The 15,605-nt window shown below is 37.9% G+C and overlaps 1 protein-coding gene across 5 annotated transcripts in view; it reads right to left on the bottom strand.

The window, feature by feature from the left end:
- Positions 1-15,605, bottom strand: part of ARHGAP6 (Rho GTPase activating protein 6) — a 317,079-nt gene that overhangs the window by 121,715 nt on the left and 179,759 nt on the right. The gene's annotated exons all lie outside the window — the stretch shown is intronic.

The raw sequence follows: 15,605 nt of genomic DNA, 5'->3' as shown, positions 1-15,605 counted from the left end.
GAGCTGATGAATATGAATTTATTGTTTCTAGTATTGAACTCTTAGAGAGTGCTTCTGAATCTTTCAGAAGAACAAACAGTGAGTAACATGCAGCTCCTGTTATTCTGAAATAAATAACAATGCAAAGATTTTCTATATAGGATGCTTATTTCACTTACCACCTGTTTTATGCATTAGAATAAATATCCTTATTGACTAACCAAGCAGATGTGTAACAGAATCTTCAGCAAACAAGTTACACTGCAGCTTGAAATACTGCAGCTTCTGTTTGTTACTGACTGGGAATACCATGCATTATTTTTTGTAATTCAATAATACTAAATCCAAGTACAAAACTTTGAAGGGTACTGTTTAGATTCAAGATTATTCCTACAGTTAAATGTTGAGGATAAGAGGATTAAAGAAAAAGGGAAAAATAAAATGATTTTACTATCGTCTCTTGAAATGTAGCTTGAGAATGAGAGGATTTGTTTTCTTACTGAGAGAAAAAAAAAAAAGAAGTAATTTTGGGAATATACACACCCTATTGAATCTATAAAACAGGGATTTTTCCCATTCGTACTATGCATGCAATAATGTTGTACATTCTTCATAAATTGGACACATACTTTTGCCTCTCTGCTGTTTTTGCTGATGTCTTTAACTTCACCTGATATTAACCTTCCAGCTCTCACAGGACTACACTCAAAACTACACGTGAAGCATATTCTATTAGCTATAAAAACAGCATAATTATAAACAAGTGAACAATATTCTTATTTTTCAAGGTAGTATTCCAATGCACAACAACTAGATTATGATCTGTCACATTCTTATAAATTCAGGTTAAGTTTAGCGTTGCTTGAACTAGCTCAAATCTCAGCATAGAAGAAACCAAGGTCTCACTGCAATACAGCACTTGAGCTACTGCTGAGTTAATGATTTCTATTGACATTTAATTATAGCATGTTTCCTGAAGTTAAGGCACAGCTTTAGCATAAGCAGGGCTACTCTGAGTAAGAGACTTAGCCTGTTCAAATCAACACTCATCTGACAAATAGCTTTAATATGCAGCAATGTGTAACATGGAAAAATGGCTGTGGATGTAAAATTTAGTTCCTTACTATTAGTTTTCACAACCCAGAAAAAAATACCATTATAAATAATAAAAACACTTAAATGCATCCTACTTCAGTTTCGCAAACATAAGAGCAGAACATTCAAATTTCCTTCTGTGTAAGTGTTTTAGTATCAGAGACCTGGACAAAATTGCTGTTTGCTATACTTAATGCATTTCTACGTCTCTAAAGGAAATGCTTATGTGACTTCAAAACAGCAGACTGCTCTAGTTCCTCATTCAACAAAAGAGCTTCCCGCTTTGGAGACACAGCGTGAGCTGCTTCTGGTGGTCCTCTTCCCAAATCTTAACAGTAAGTAAGACTCCACAAATGAGCAAAATAATAATCTTGCTCTCTGTGGCAGCTGACATGAAATATGTATTTTCATATAAATATTCTGCCTCAAAATTGTCTTACAAACATTCACTTGGTGAAGCTCTTTGAGCTGGGTTGCTGATGAGGTCCCATCCCTCAAAACCAAACCAAACCAAACCACAAACAGTGGCCTCAGTTGGTCATCCCAAAATTGAGGTACCCAAAACCAACACACACTGCTGAGAAACTTGGCTCTGCCTTTACATCATTCAAGATGATAATCCAGAAAGCTGAATCCCCAAAATGACTTTGATGTCACATTTAAACAGTCCCTAGTCAGTAAGACAAATTAAATAGGTAAGAAAAAAACCAACAAACAACAACAAAAATAAATGAACAAAGTGAACAAGTGGAAGATACACAGTAGGATGTGGTTGCTACAGCACCCTAGCATAGGAAGCAGCACCCCATAAGCTTCTTTCCCTGTTGTATATACACGGGAAGACAACCTTGTCTACAGGAAGCTCACATCAACACTTCAGTAGATAGTTAGCAGGTGTAATACCATAGCCATTTGTTTTACCTTCACACTTATCTATTTTCTCATATTGTTCTTGAAGGTATTTATTTTGCAGGTGCAATCACTACTTAGTAAAGCCACAAACACATTCTGATTTTTGGTGACTTGACTTTTTCTGCAGTAATTAGTTTTTGTTTTTTGTTTTACATATTTAAAATTAAGCACTCCATAAAAAGTGCTAGAGTTGCTGTTTTCACTGAAGAATAAGTATACTTTCTTTGGATAAAGATTTTGCATAGTAAAAAAACAAGGAAGACTGGTAATAGAGGGGTAATTGCTATTGATGGGCTTAATGCCATGTTGCCATAATTAAGTGAATAAAAGGATGCAAGACCTCGAAAAAGTCACATTAATGGTGTGAAAAAAGTTTAGACTAAGAAATATCAGTGTGGTTGTTAAAGCAGATCCTGTAAAAAGAAAATCAGAAGGTAAACCTTCTTGCTCAATTTGGAGAGCATAAAGAATGAATAGGTTTGATTTTATTTTAAAAATGAACTTCTCTGCTCTTTTCTGTGCTAAATATTAGAAATCAAATGGGAATTGCAACATTTGAGATGTGACTAGTTAAGACAAACCAGCTATGACTAGTTTGTGGCAACATATGTAGCATATTGAATCTACGGAAAGCAGAGGGAATCCTGCCATGTTCCTGTGAAGTCCCTAGCTCTCAGCAATTGCTCCAATTTGCACATGGGAAGGCAAAGGCAAAGCGTTTGGGTTAAATGCCTAAAAGGGGCTGATTATAGGCTTTTAAATTCAGGCCATTTAAGCCTACACAGGGTTTCCAAAAGGCCGTATGCTTACAGGATAGAGAGGTATGCATGCTGTAATTCAGGAACATGGAAATAGGCCTCTCTTTTATAGAAGAGTCTGATGGCCACAACAGATGTAGGAATACATTTGGGGTGTGTTTGTGTAGGTTTAAGACAGATGAGGAGGTCTTCTGTCTCAGAGTGTTCTTTAATCTAGTGTCTTGTAGCTTTTCCAAGAAACTGGAGTTTGAAGAGCCTGCCAGGTCACACTGGAGAATGGTGAACCTGAGTTTTCTGGGTCTCAAGTGGCTCTGGCTGGCATGCTGGCAGGCCCCTGCTTCTTCCTTTTCATTGCACTCTGAGGTTAGGCACATAGTCAAGGCTACATATTGCCCTCCAGAAAATGCCAAGTATTTGAAAAGGCTGTTATGGCTTTGCAGTTTGATGCCTCCCTCCCTATTACAATTTAGTCCCAAAGGTCAAAAGGGAACCACTTGCAGAGGCAGGAGTAGAAGTCCATCACCAACCTCTTGTGAAGCCCACTCACTGACCGAGTGCACAGTTCAAAACTCAGGGCTTTTTCCTTTGTCTTCTCCAAATGTCTTACAGCAACGTTTATGACATGGGTTGAAATCTGTGTGAAGGTTTTCATGCTAAATTTCAAGTATGTTTCTATACTCCTGTGACTCTGATTCCTTTTACTTGTTTTCTTAGACTCGTACTTAGGAAATGCACGCTATAAATAAAACAGATGCCTTTGAAGAAGGACTCAAATGCTCAGGAAGCCCTTTGCAGTTTGTGGTTCACTCTGTTTCCTCCTGAGCTTAATCTAACATGTTGGCTTGTCAGAAGTTGTATGTTACTTCAGATCTTTTGTATTAGTCCTACAGAGACTAATTTCCCTCCCGTTTAGGCTAAAAAGACTTTTCACTCATATTATCCAGACTTTCTCATCAATCAGAGAACAAGTAAAATTGGTAACGTATTAATATGAGCAAAACCAGAAAGGGATGATCTAAACACAAATACAAATAATCAGGAATAACAAGGTCATCTAAATAGAAAACTCAAATTGACTCAGAAACAAGAGGAATGTCGGCAAATTCAGTAAGATTCTATCTTTCACATTTATAATTCATTTTTGTCCTTGTTATGCACACTGAAACATATGCTTGGCTTTGTGTCTGCTTAACTAGAGCAGAGTCTCAGAAAATTATGTTGATAAATAGGAATAATGACCAGTCTTGGTTCTAGTAAAACATGAAAGAAGCAAAAGAAGGATCATGAAGAATTGTAGAAGTGTGTGCTGAAAGCCTGAAAGGAACAATTCACAGGCAACTAATGAGTACCCAATATGATATTGGGTAGGAAAGCAAAGTCAGAGTACAATGGCTATGAAGAAAAAGAAGAAAATGTAAACAAATAGACCAAAGAAAGAAACAGGCAACAACAAAAACTCAAGGCATCAGAAAATGAGAAGTGCTGAAATGAGTGATCAGATGAAGGCAGGCAGAAGGGGTGGGGGGAATTAAAGAGAGCACAAAGAGTAATGAATAATTAAAAAAAAAAAAAAGGTACTATTGAAAAAGAGTAAGAACATAACACACAAAACTTAGAAGCATGTCAAATTTTAATTATCTTTTTAATTACTAATTAGACCTTCTCACTGATTCAATGACATTACATACTTTCAAGAGTTTTGATGTTACTTGTTTTTTCCCCTCATGATCTGCTCATCACAAATGAAAAATCATCCCCAGAATGGGACATTTGCTCTAAAATAATCTCTGTTCCTTAACATTACAGGAACCCAGATCCAACTTCTATCTTTAGTTTAAAAAGAAAATGGTGGAAATTTCAGTGACAGCAATGGAGTAGAATTTTACACGAGTTCACAGCAAATAAGCCTCTCTGAGAAAATAACCTAATCTAAAATGGAAATTATCTTTATTAATTCCTGATATCCTTGATTGGAATAATTGCTTCTCCGCCCACATGAGAATCAAGGAGAACGCAATCAGCAGGCATTAGCAGGCACACAGCCACATGATGCACACCAGTGCTACCTGCTACATGCACAAGTTCTGTGCGTACTTATTTGTAACATCTGTTTTTTCCTACTAGCTTTACTGGACTGATTTCCTATTATTCAAATGCAAACATGGTTGGGCCAGTGTCAGTGTTGTCACCTGAGCACCACTTTCTCTCCCTCTTTGAGAGAAAGAGTTTGGGTATGGTAAGGTTAGGAAGAAATCCAAGCACTTTCCTCGTATCCTTTTAAGCAGCAGGGATGGTTTTAGCAGGACAGAGCTGCCACTGCTAGGGCCTGGACCAGTGTGCAAAGAAAGATGCCTGGCACTCTGCTCCTTCAGGCACAGCATGGGGGGATGCTCTGACTGCTCCCTGCAGGCTACAGAAGAAAAGCCCCTGGTACGCCCATTGCTTATGCTTTGATTGATGTGTGCTAAATCTTATCTTAAGAAGATATAAAAGAAGGCATATTGACCATAGGAACAGTTACTCATTTCTGTCTTACAGATTTTACTAAAGGTACCTCAACAGCTAGTTATTCCTTTCAGGAAGGGTCTTCAGTCTTTTAGCTCAAATTCAGTGGGATCACAGAGAAATCAAGCGCATCAAAAACTGGCCTGCTGCCAGCACTGAGCCTTTGACAAGGTTCAAGCTGGAGACACTGGTGCTTACCAGGACTAACCTGGGAAGGCATCCTTTTCCTCCCCTTCCCCTCCCCCCCTTTCTTTAATTTTAATAGTTATTTCAACAATCCTTAATGTTTAACTAGGAAAGAATAAAGTAGGTGTAATCTGTACTGATAATCTAGCATTAAATATAAATGTCATTTCAGAACAGCTGTTGTTACATATTACAGATAATTAATATTATTCTGAAATTAACAAAACTGAATTACATCGATACCGTATGTCCATGGATCTCTGATAAATTAAACATACCTATTCACAGCTCTGTGAGAACAGAATGTTTTCCTGTATATTGTAGCAGTTCTCCAAATGCACCAAAGCAAACAGAGAGAGATTAATTGCTGTGCTCTAAAAAAGCCAAGTCTGAAAGCGACAGACCAAATGGGTTTGAATCTGAGGCAAAATGCTCTGGGTACCTAAAGTTTTGCTGGAAACAAGAGAAGAGTTCAAAGGCAAGCAAATTTCCATTTTTGCTATAGAAAGGAAAGCAGTGAGAAAATCCATCTCATACATTAATCTTGACATTCCCTGCAAGTGACTCAGGCCGGCAGAAGAAAACATTCCCACTATCTGATGAGAAGGACGTCATGTTTCCCACACGGAACCATGGAGAAAAGCCCGAGCAGCACTGTTTTTACTACTTTCATCCCGAGGAGTCTGTTCACAGTTCCTTCAGCTGCTCAGAGTCTCCAATGGCAAAGAAAAATAGTTTCCATTTACAAAAAAAAATGGAAACTAACCTTCACATATTTAATTAGCATAAGTCAGAGCATTCATAATTTCCTAATGACTTATTTATTATGGTAATCCTTCATAAAAGCATCTTAGAACCATGAGCAGCAGCAATGTAAGAGAAAAACTAGTATTTCCATAGCAATACATGTTAATACACTTAAGATATGCATACTTAATGTGGTGACAAGCATAAAAAAAATCCATTCAACAATGAAGTGTAGGAAATACCTGGGTAAGCTGGAGGAGAAAACAAGCTCAGAAAGCCACCTGCAGCAAGTGAACTTTGATAGTTGCTTGTGTCCAAGCCAAGCAGCTTCTTTTTCAATTAAAATGCAATTCTTTTAGGAAACCTGAGTGCATGCAATACTCATTAACTTCAGTAAAAGCCAACGTATTCAGCAACTGGGAAAAAATAAGTTTCAAGTGTCAGCTTTTTGAAAAGGACGGACAGTTCTGATGTTTCACTCTTAAGCACTCAACTTTCGCAAGCGAACCTACGGCATCCCACCGGGAAGTACAAGAAATCAGGGGAGTTACATCTGCTGCTGGTGCTTGCCGGCTGGTTTCAGCAGCTGCTTGCTCAGCACGCTGATGATTGTGAAAGCCGTCAGCTGTGAGTGTCCTAACCCACGTTATTTCACAGAGCTAAATGACTAAAATCATTGAGAAGACGCTCGTATCATGCCAGCTCTCTGCCTGTGGCCCTTATCAGGATACAAGTGCCAACGCGGAAATTGCGAAATTTGGACAAGCAAGCAGGAGGCTGGCTGCAGAGCACTATGTGCTCAGGGTGCTTGCCCAGGAGGCAAGGTGCTCCTCAGCATCACGGTCACACACGACATCCCACCCTGCTCTCCCAGCTGCCGCTGTAACTCCTATACAGCCACGAGCTCCTAGTCCTGCCCCATGACAGTACCAAATAGCTCCTGACCTTCTGGACCAGAAGGATGAGGAGAAACCTGAGTGCCCTTCTCCCATGAAGTCTACCTGCTGTACCTCCAGAAGAGTGGGAGAAACAGTGTGAGTGCTGCTGAGACAAGTGGGACATCAGAAACAGATGGAGTCTGCCCAAACCACTGGGATGCATCCTAAACCCATGACAAACATCTGAGGATGGCTGGTTTATTCACAGTCATGGATTCATTCCACAGTAGACTTCAGGAGGTTTCAAGGCAAGCAACTAAGCACTGACAGCATTTAGCGTCTTCATAAAACTCATAAGGGACAGCAGAAGATCCAAAAATGCCAGTAATAAAAACCACAAAGCAAGTTAAAAACCCTTAACCACAATGCAGGTTTAAAAAAAAAAAAAAAAAAAACAACAACAAAAAAAAACTAACCTTAACCACTCACTAAAATAAAAGGGAATCAAAATGAAACAATTAAATAAAACAGAACACTTATGGTAAGCAACAGATTGCAATTTATTCATCTTAAAAGTACTTCCCAATGCAGTTACTCAGCTGATTTTATTTTTTTTTTTTATTAATGTGACATGAAATTTGAATTAAGAACAATTTTTCCTCTTTTTATTTATACACATGGGAACCATTTACAATTCAAATGTGCTTTTTCACTGTATGTGTGGATGACATTTACCAGTTTAAGCTGAATAGCTTTTCTGTACCAGTTTAGGTCTTTCAACTAATTGCTTTTTCACAACATAATGTATTGAGAAAGGACTGGAATTATTGAATATAATTGTATTGGCAACCAAGGAAGATAAATTCTTAAGTGCAAATATTTCAAGTTTTTAAAGTCAAGTCCCCCAATTATTAACTTATTTCCAACTTTCTTCCACTTTTCTTTATTAAATGTTTTACTATTTTCAACTGGAACAGAAGTGTTGTACAAAGATACAAAATATTCTCTAAGTGTTTTCCTTCCCTCTCCATATCTTGCATATTACATCACTCACCCCACTTCACAGTTCAGCTGAAAAGTTGCAATACAAAAAAAAAAAATGTAGAGGCAAAATAAGATAAAAGAACACTACCACGGAATATGCAATACTTTGCAATTTCAAATAAAAAAGTTTTTCCACGTCTCACCACTATGGTAAGTGATACAAACAGATGGAATTTGATTTATTAACAAATTTTCCCATCAATCTTCAGTATCTCACTGTGGCTTACAAAATCTTTAATCATGTCTCCGTTTTTTCTTTTTGATTGCTGTTGAATTTGGCACAGACAAGGATAAAGTGTCTCCAAGCCATGACCTATTAGAAGCTTTCAAAGAAAACAAGTAAAATAACTTTAAAAAAAGTGACTTGTCTGGAAAATACAGACACTTATATGAAAAAAATAAAGGATTTTTTATAATTATTATTTTTTTTTTAATAAACACTAGCTAAGTGCTTATCTTAACCTGTCAAAAGATTACCAAGAAAGCAGGATGAAAGAGTGTAAGGAGAAAGAATAATATATTAACTATCTTAATTGGACTGATGAGTTTCCAAGAATATTTTAAAAATGAATGCCTTTGTAAAACATGTCTATTACAAAAAATATATAAAAGACTATTGTAGCTATTTCAAGAGAGAATACAGCCCAGGAAGGTTTCTCTCATGTTCTTCTAACAAAGTTATAAACTCCAATAACTTCATTTCCCTCCTATTACCTGGTGCTCAATAACTCCACAAAAAAAAAAAAAAAAAAAAAAAAAGTAGGGCCACATAGGTATCCACATAAATTCATTTTGTCCGCATTTTTTTCTTTCACTCTGCATACAAGCTAATATGAATATTTACTAGCTTTCCATAAGCACTACTCATAAATATATGGCACATTGATGTGAACTTGAGGAAGGATTCATAAAGATATGTACTCATTTCACTAACATCTGACAGCTTCACTATTAACAGAAGAAAATATCCAGCAACAATATCCAACCTTCACCCAGCAGGGCAGAAATGGTAGCTCTTTGTTTAGCTTGAAGTGACTGCTGTTCTAATGATTTAGAGAATCCCAGCCTTATCACCCCTCAAAGTCACTTGCATGCATCATCTAGCAAAACAATAATAAAGAAGGCTGTTGATCTTTAATAACTGAAGAAAATAAACCGATGCCAGACATTCTTCGCTCAGTTAGAAAAAACGAAACAAACTACTGAAAAGTGAAGTAGTGTGCTACAAAAAGCCAGACAGTAAAAGAAAAGGAAGAATATCCAATTCTCCTTATACGTTACATTATCCTTGGGATGGGAGAGTCCACCTTAGCTTAAAGAAGTCCCATGTATGGTGAGTTCAGACAATTGAAAATTAAGATTTGTCATAATTCTTTACAGAAAGTTAACAATTGTTATTTTTTGGATCCATATTTTAAACAATAAACTAGAATGTTTCTAATTTTAAATGTCACATAAGCAATCCTTATAAGGCTGCAGATATTACAGCAAAAGCTTTTTAAAAGAGGTTTTTAGGTATATTTCATTCTATAGGTTTGGTTAGCAAGATACTGAAAACTTAAGACTACAAATACTCTAGTGAAGTCTGTGGTACTACACACACTGAGTTCAGTCCCACAGAATTTTATCTTAATCTTTACTGCTGATAGTCCAAAACCGCTTCGGTAACTACTTCCACAGTAGATAAAGATGCACAATATAAGCCACAACCTTTATCACCATAACGAACCATTCTGCACTTTTTCCATTCAATCAAGATAGACTCCTTGATCTACAAAATCTCATGGTCATCTATGAAAACATGACCCATTTGCTCCACTGCTTATTCAGGGATCTTCTCAGGCATCATCTGACCTGCTCCTCATTGATCTTGTCCCATTCCTTGAAAAACTTCTCTTCTCATCCACCTAATCTGCATGGATGGGCTCCATATTCTCCTCTCCTCATTTCTTCCTCTTAGCCTTCTTGATTCTCTCTGACATGCATTCCTTTTTATTCCTCGCCTCCTCTGCACTCATACTAGATTCTAGCAATATATTAACAGAAAAGAATAACAACTTTGAAATCACATACATTAACCTCTCAACTAACCCCCCAAGTACATGGCTTTCCCCAGTTCTACTCTTCTTACAAAATAGCATTCATTAATTGTTGTCTGATTTCTTCTTAGTTTGAAATAAGTGTAGACAGGACAGCTACTGCAGCATTGCCGCAGGGTAAGCTCTGTGGTAAGACTGCAGCTGAGAAGCTTATGTTCACACTGCAACCCCACAGTGAGTATGAAACAGTTCACCCTTGATTTTTCACATATCATGGAGCAAGAGTATTTCTAATGGATGGTAACTACTTTGATTTGCAGCAAAGTAACATTTGGGTTTGTTTCACTGCAACTTTCTCACATTTCAAAAATGTAAATTCTTCAGGAAAAGCAGTTTTTCTCACTGTCACTTACATACCAGGGATCTTCATAGTCAAATTTTCTATTGCTCTTAGCTGCTTTACATAGCCAGAGAAATATAAACGAATGATATTGTAAGTGATAACCACAATTTTTACATTATATGTAATGGAAAATGCAGGAGAACATATCCATGATATTACATAACAAAATCTTCTGAGACAGAGTCCACAAAACCTCTCAAAGAGCCTTGTGTTTGTTTTTTGGTGTTTGTTTTTTAAACCTTGTGCAATATTTGTCTGATAGCTTTTTCTTAAAAAATGAAGGAGACTAAAAATTAAATAGTTTTGTCTCATTATAAACAATGTAACAGAGATGCACTGTAAGTAGTTCAGAGCAACTGAAAGTTTAATCCCTTTTCTCCTGGGGTTCTCCCTTAATTTAAGGCTTCAGAAGTTATACAGCATGTCAGTAAAACAAAAAAAAAAAGAAACGCTATCTCTCTGTGTATTCTGGGAAATTAAAGTAGTGTCCTTTCTTTGAATAAATCTACCTTTTCAATCTGCACAGTTCTTGGTATCTTTTCAGCTATACACATAGAGTAATGTGAATTAACATTAACATTACAATAACAGCTGGCTTGACTATCATAAATAATTGACAAGAGTTAAATAAACTCCTTGGAACACAAAGTTCAGGACAACATGAAGACTCCCCACAACCACCCCACCTGGCAGCGAGATGACTTCGCCCTCAGATACCACAGCAGCTGCTAGTCCCCATAGCCCAGAAAGTCCATGAGAAAATTCCGAGGTAGCAGCTCAAGTAAATATTTTGAATGTCACATTCACAAGGAACATAACTGGGCAGTTGGATGCATGATCGTAATTAAAGTTCTTCTGAAGAGATGCAAATTTTATTCAAGTAAATGCTTTCTTCTTCTCTGTCCATGAAAACTCCATGACTAATATGTAGCCAAATTTTCACAATTGTTCTCTCATTTCTCAAGTCGCTGAGCAACAAGCATGGAGATCATCTTTAAAGTCAGGCAGAAGACAAACAATTTACAAAGCACTTCTGACATTGCTGGCCTAAATAAGCTTGTGGTCATCTCTCAGCTCTCCTCAACCAGTATCAAAGGAGGTCGCCTGAATTTCTTTTTAGCAAAAGAAACAGCTTTCAGACTGAGTCCTTCTCCCTCTTGTCTCTCAGCTCAGTCCCCACTTCCCATTTGCCCTGATGTACCACAAGCTGCCATTTTCTCCACCTACCAAGTCTCATCTTTCCTTTAAATCCAGAACATCAGGAAAACAGCCCTCTATCCTCTTGCTTTTATAGGATGCCCCTGACTGCCTCTTCTGAAACATCTCCCCTCACATCTTGCCAAGTGTAGCAAACTGCATGCCCTGGCTTTCACATCGGGCCAGGTTGGAGGAATGGGTCATCAACAGTTCCTCTCATAGATGGTTAAGCAACGCAGATTTCCAGCACTAAACCCAATCCACATAGCTTCCCTGCGTGTGCATTCACCAGGCCCACGGAGATAATAAGGCTAATACAGAACAACTTCTGGTTTGGGAGGCTGTCTGGAGGAGGATTAAACAGCGAGGACAGAGCTTACTCTTGGTGCTGGGCCTCTGCCAACACAAAGGAATGGGATGAAAGGACCTGACCTCTGAAACTTGCCTGAGGATTAAATGAGCTTCTTAACATTGTGTACGAATGTAACTGTTTTGATTGTGGTTTGCTGTCCTACTACACTCTAATAAAAGTTTTTCTCTCAGCATAAACCAATTACATCAACAGCCCTACATATCTTGGGAGCCCATGCACACTTCCTGCATGAGTTTCTCCTTGGTGCAACACTGAGCTGTCACACAGCCTCCTCTTCCTACTGAGGGAAAATAATCCTCCTGGCCCACAGGCAGGTCAGGCACGTGCTGCTCACCCCAGGCAAATTCTTGCTGGACACTGCCATGGTGCTCAGCCAGGTCAATATGCACAGAAACATTTATTATTACACATAAAACTCAGTACAGCAACGATCCTTCAGATAAGTTGTTCTAAGACCTGAACTCATTTTCTTTCCTGACATGACTGTTCTCAGTGGTATCTTCTCAAAGTCCCATGTAAAGTGGATAAAGGGTGGGCTCAAACAACTTTACTATAGAAACCATGGATGTGTGAGATAGGTAAAGTTGTTTTGCAGCTTCTAAGAATATTGTGAGCAATGGAGAGTCAGAAGCAGATATTGTAATACTGCCTGACAGAAAATACATCACAGATAGTGATAGTCTCTATCGTCATTTAAGATAATCTCTGTACCCAGGGTCACAAATACGTCAAAAACAGAAAACATTCTTCCTTTTCAGAACAACCCTGCAGTTTGTTACCCTAACAAAAAACATATATTGCCATAGTACACTCACAATGGGCTCCTACTGTGCTGGGTCCAGCCTCAAAAATTTATCATCAAGAAATTACTCCTCCAATCCTTATTATGGGCAAGCAATATGCAAGTAGAGTGGCATGTATTTGTGCATTTATCACATAATTCTCAACATTACCAGGGAAGAAGCAATTCTTAAACAAGCATCTTGATTTAAAAAAAAAAAAAAAAAAAAAAAAAGTAGCAGCTTCTGCCATCTAGATGATTTAATTGACATATATTAGAATAGCCTTTCTTTCACATACTGATACGTTGAGTCCAGTCCTGTTAGTTATAAATACATCCAACGTAAGAATGATCACATACGTTGCCAGAGTAAAGAGGCTTTTGTGGCTGTGGCAAATCAGCCTTGGTCACCTTGACTGAGACACTGAGGGAACAGCTGGGAAAAGAGAGTTATAAAGTCTTTTGCAGGGAGACAATCGTGGAGTTGATAGGTCACCATTAATATCAATTTCATTCTTCTGGTGAAAAGGTGGGCTCTAGAACACAGCCGCTGACTCCAGGCAGCAGTCCCACAAGGGATAGGCCATGGATCCTCCTCATTGCAAATTCAAAAAGGGTGGCAGTACTGCAACAAATCAGCTTCAGTGAACTTCTGCATATACAGTGGGATACTTCCATTTAGTAGTGAACATTTCATTATATAGCAAAATACTAAAGCCTCCCCAAACATTAACAATGCAACAAGGCTAACTACTGATAGCTGACTAGGAACTCTTTCTTTCCCATGTGGAAAGATCATCATTAAGTACTAGCTCTTAAGATTAAATAAGACATCAGGTTAATGTGTAGAGAGAACCACACGAGCAGAGTTCTCTATCCTATGAGTGAAGACAACTTCCTGAAAGGTATTCTGCACATTCGGTGAGCACTAAGTGACAGAAACAAACGCAGACAAACACTAAGTAAATATTTAAGCTACTGAGGCTTAACTATGAAGAACATCTCTGTGCTCTTCCAAGGGATCTTGCAAGGAGCCAGAGATGTCAAGGGCTGTCCTGAACTCCAGAAGAGGTAAGGGGCCAGAGGACTGTAAAAGAGGAGGAAAGTGCCATCCAAGGGCCTAATATTTTAAAAGTAACAAGAAATGTGAAGCCTGCTCATCAAGAACAACCCTCCCTCACACACTGGACAGCAACAGGGAAAACCTTACAGTAGGAACAGAAATTTTAAAAGGGGAACAAGAATGAAATTATTCTCCTCCAAAATGTCCTTATCTCATTTCATGTATCTATATATTTATGACCAGGCTTCACACACAGGTACTAAGCTAAGTCCAGTTCTCATACAGGGTCCTCTGTAGAGGACTAATGAGTGCTAGGAGTTCAGTCCAACAACTTCATGAACGTTACATAAGCCTAATACTGCTCAGCCTAAGGAGACACTGCCACTGTTGGGAAACAGAGTCCCCTAAATCATTAATCATTTCTACATCAGCATATGCAGCACTGATACATTCCTTTCTCTTGTGCATTTCCAAAGGCATACATTCACAGCCCAGAACAGGGCTACAAAGAGATGATAAAGCACCTCAGCCTATAAAACAGAGAGGATCATCATCCAAGATGCCTATAGAACAGAGAGGATCATCATCCAAGATGAGAGGGGAAAAAAAGGGAAGAAAAAAAGACTCTTTCCCCCTTCCTGCTGAAAAGCTCAACACTCTGCTCCTTCTTCCCTTTCACTGAATGGCAGTGGTTGGTCCAGTTGGTTTTTATCCCAGCTACTTGAGGTACACATAACTCATCACAGTAGTCTGTGGTTAGAAGACACTACCAGTTTTCCTTGTGATCTTACTACCAATATAAACACTTTACAAATCTCATTTTGGTCCAAAAAGCATGTAGAGTTCAATCTGTTAGTTTCCAGAATTATAAATATTTAATAACTTTTAAGTGCATAAACTCAGGAATTTCTTTTTTCAATTTCTTATCCAGTTGCTACTGTGTTTGTCCACCTATTGACAAATAGCAAGAGTCAAGTTTAACTCTTCACTATTCTGGTGAACGTTTGAAGCAGAACAAGAAATTGTTTGGGTCTTTGCACTGACCAAACTCAGGACAACATGCATTTTTCAGGACTAGAGTACCGTTATAAGCCTAAAAATGACTAAATCTTTTAAATGCTGTTTAAGTGCTGCTATGAGATAAAAGTATCTGCTGGAAGCAAATAAGAAGGGAAAAAAAATACACAGGACTTGTGTATTTACTTACTTACTTAGGCTCCAAGTAGTGTAGTAATATTAGCTGTTTTCATAATTGATAAAAGGTTGTACAACTGAAAAAAAATGATTGAATTTTTCTTGACATCTTACTTTCACTTCAAGCTTGAGTTTCAAGGCTTCAGTACTTTTAGCATCCACTTATTAAACCAATTCATTATTTAATATATTAGCATTTTATGGATAATATAGGTTTTCCTTACTGAGAAGAAGAAAAGCATTGACTGAAATAACAGGAGTATTATTTTGATAGTCTCGTGATAGTTTTGTCATGGAAACTTGCAAAGAAAATGTTGGAAACAACCTTTGATTTCCTTGCTTTTGTTTCAGAACATTAATCCGGTTTGATAAAGATTTCACAAGATGTCATTTACGTCTGCATGCAGGATTCTTTGGCCTTGAAACACGCATAAAGTTTTTCAGCTTCCTT

The sequence above is a fragment of the Anas platyrhynchos genome, chromosome 1 (assembly GCF_047663525.1).
Source record: "Anas platyrhynchos isolate ZD024472 breed Pekin duck chromosome 1, IASCAAS_PekinDuck_T2T, whole genome shotgun sequence".
Lineage (NCBI taxonomy): Eukaryota > Metazoa > Chordata > Aves > Anseriformes > Anatidae > Anas > Anas platyrhynchos.
This window is presented reverse-complemented; position numbering and strand designations above follow the sequence as displayed.